Below are 3,157 nucleotides of genomic sequence, written 5' to 3'. Positions count from 1 at the left end.
GAGCAGATGTGTTATTTTGGTTTTGATAAGCATATGAAGGACTGTTGTTGTGGGGGTGTTGAGACGTCCTCTGTGTAAATTGCTGGTGAGCTGCATTGTTGTTGGAGTTGTAACGTTTCTGGTCTTGGTTTTGATCTTGCTCACTTCCCCACCCAAAGTTTGGGTGGTTTCTCCATCCAGGGTTGTAGGTTTTGGAGTATGGATCATAGTTTTTCCTTGGCGAATTCCCAATGTAGTTGGCTTGCTCCTGACTCCCCTCTGCTTCTTCATTCACTCCTTCTTGGATTGTTGACGAAGTGGAGATTGCTGCTACTTGGTTCATCTCCATCTTCTTGGTGAGGTCAGCCAGCTGCTGGGTAATGAGCTTGTTTTGGGCCAACAGAGCATCTACATTGTTTAGCTCCATTACTCCTCTTGTGTTCCCTCATTCGGAAGCATAGAAGTAGTCGTTCTCTGCTACTGTTTCAATAACATCTGTGGCTTCCTCAATGGTCTTCTTCTTGTTCAAAGATCCTCCAGATGAATGGTCTATGGCCTTCTTTGACTCATAAGAGAGCCCTTCATAGAAAATGTGCAGTTGCACCCATTCGTTGAACATGTCAAGTGGACACCTCCTTGTTAAGTCCTTGAACCTCTCCCATGCTTCATATAGAGTCTCACCATCTTGTTGCCTGAAAGTTTGGACCTCAGCTCTCAGCCTATTGATTCATTGAGGAAGGTAAAATCTTGCTAAGAATTTGTTCACCATGTCTTCCCAAGTTGTCAAGCTTTCCCTTGGGAAAGATTCCAGCCATTTGGCTGCCTTGCCCCTGAGTGAGAATGGAAATAAAAGCAGCCTATAGGCGTCAGGATGAACACCATTAGACTTCACGGTGTCACATATTCTCAGGAAGGTGGTTAAATGTTGATTGGGGTCTTTTTGAACACTTCCTCCAAACGAACAGTTGTTCTGAACAAGGGTGATAAGCTGTGGTTTAAGTTCGAAGTTGTTGGCATGGATTGTTGGCTTTTGGATGCTACTTCCACAATTTCCTGGGTTTGGATTGATGTAAGAGCCCAAAACTCTTCTATCCTCCCCAGCATGATTTGCTCTACCTCCTCCCCCATGGTTGTGATATTCTTCATGATGGTTTTCCATGTTGTCTTTCATGTGTGTTTCAAAGAATTCCTCTTCTTCCTCAGCACCAACCACTTTCTTTCCTCTTGCCTCCCTCCTTAATCTAAGGAAGGTCCTCTCAGGTTCAGAATCGAAGGAAGTTGAAGCCCCGCTTCTTCTCCCTGTCATACAACCATCAAGTGCAAGCAAGAAAAGATAGGTGCAGAAAGTATTTGTGTCAGAATTACTGTTAGTTGTGGGTGATGCAATATATCAAACAGTTAGTGGGTTAGCAAACAGAATTGAAAATAACAAAGAAGAACAAAAGAGTAGAGGGGGAAGGGAAGAAGGTTAACTAAAACAAAAAGTAAATCACTCAAACAGAAAATAAAATTCACAAAACAAAAATGCTCAATCTAGTGATCTTCCAATTTAATCATTGTTGATGCACAATCAATCCCCGGCAACGGCGCCATAAACTTGATGCACGGAAAACTTGTCTCTCAACAAATCTCCCTTCGGCAAGTGTACCAAATTGTCGTCAAGTAAAACTCACAATAGAGTGAGGTCGAATCCCACAGAGATTAACGGATTAAGCAATCAATGGTTGATTAATTATCCTAGTTAGATGGTTCAGATTTGGAGTGATAAGCAACAAAGAAATGTAAATTGCATGAATGTAAAGGAAAAGCAGTAAAGTGCAGAGAATTAAAATGGCAAGGAAAGTAAATGTAAGAACTAAAAATAAAATGAACATTGGGATCAAGAGATATTGCAATCCTCCGGATCAAGTTCATTCTCATCTTTTCCTCAATCAATGCATTCATTGATCTCCTTGGAAATCTTAATTGATCGAATAGCCAATTCCTTGGTCAATTGCTCATGAGAAGAGATGAAGTATGGTAACTGATTATACCACATGCATTTCCCAAATCAGGTATTGAGAGGATTATAATCACATATCCATCCAAACCCAATTTGGTCCAGCATGAGAAAGCATTTCTAGCTTGATCTCTTCATTCCTCTTTCAAGGTTCATAAGAGATCCAAGTATGGATAGTTTCTTTTCCAAGATAACTACCCAATTGGATGAAGATCGAAAGCTTTCAAGTAAAATCAAGAGGAAAGAAAGAAGAAGAAGAATAAGAACTACACTTAATCCATTGAATCACAATAGAGCGCTCTAACCCAATGAAAAGAGTTAGTTGATCATTGCTCTACCAAAATAGAAAAGAAAGAAAGTGCAGAAGAGTAAAGATGAAGATAAAAACTGAAATTGAAAATTTAACATTCATAAATGAAAATTACAACTAAAAGAAAAACTACTACTAAGAAAAGAAAAGAAGAGAAAAGGAAGAAGAGTGGATGAGGGGAGGGGTCCGAAGACCCACTCCCCTTGGAGTGTGCCAATTCATAGAAGTTCGAATTGGTCTTCACTCTCTCCCCCTTCCTTCAATTTCCAGAATTCTAGAATGCTTTGAATGTAAAAACTAAGGCCTTTATATAGGCTCTCCTAAATTACAAAATGAAAGCAAATTACAATTAAATGAAAATTCCTATTCTAGATGCTTCTTGTGGCCTTGATTGGTTGACAATTGTGGGCCTGCTTGCTTGAGCTTGGAAGTGGACCTGAGAGAGAAGTGAGTTAAGTTGAGGTCCAGGTTCTAAAGTTAGTGCTAAAGTTAGCCACAATAACGCTACAAGTGTGGCGATAGTGCTAAAGTTATTGTGGCTAACGTTTCACTTGCTGCCCAGTTGGTGTTTTTGGGGCTTAAAAGATGCCTCTTGTTCCTGATCAAATTTCATGCCCACTATAGAGTATTATATATTGTTGAAAAGCTCTGAATGTCAGCTTTCTAACGCAACTGGAATCACCTCAATTCGACCTTTGTAGCTCAAGTTATGCTCCTTTGAAGTGGACATGGTCGCTGGCATATATGCCAACGTTACTGGAAATGTTGATTGCCAATAACGCTAGCGATTTCCCGTTTCTGAAGCTCAAACTTAGTGTCCACCCCATACTATTATATATCGTTGGAAAGCCCTGGATGTCTACTTTCCA

The 3,157-nt window shown here is 40.2% G+C and overlaps 1 non-coding gene across 1 annotated transcript; it reads left to right on the top strand.

Moving 5' to 3' along the window:
• Nucleotides 1-596: 596 nt before the first annotated feature.
• Nucleotides 597-700, top strand: LOC148580867 (small nucleolar RNA R71). The gene has a single exon (XR_015899032.1). It is a non-coding gene; the product is annotated as a small nucleolar RNA R71 (small nucleolar RNA).
• Nucleotides 701-3,157: the final 2,457 nt, after the last annotated feature.

The sequence above is a fragment of the Arachis ipaensis genome, chromosome B10, assembly GCF_059453495.1.
Source record: "Arachis ipaensis isolate K30076 ecotype BB chromosome B10, ASM5945349v1, whole genome shotgun sequence".
Taxonomy (NCBI): domain Eukaryota; kingdom Viridiplantae; phylum Streptophyta; class Magnoliopsida; order Fabales; family Fabaceae; genus Arachis; species Arachis ipaensis.
Note: the sequence above shows the minus strand (reverse complement) of the source record. Positions and strands in the feature narration are given on the sequence as shown.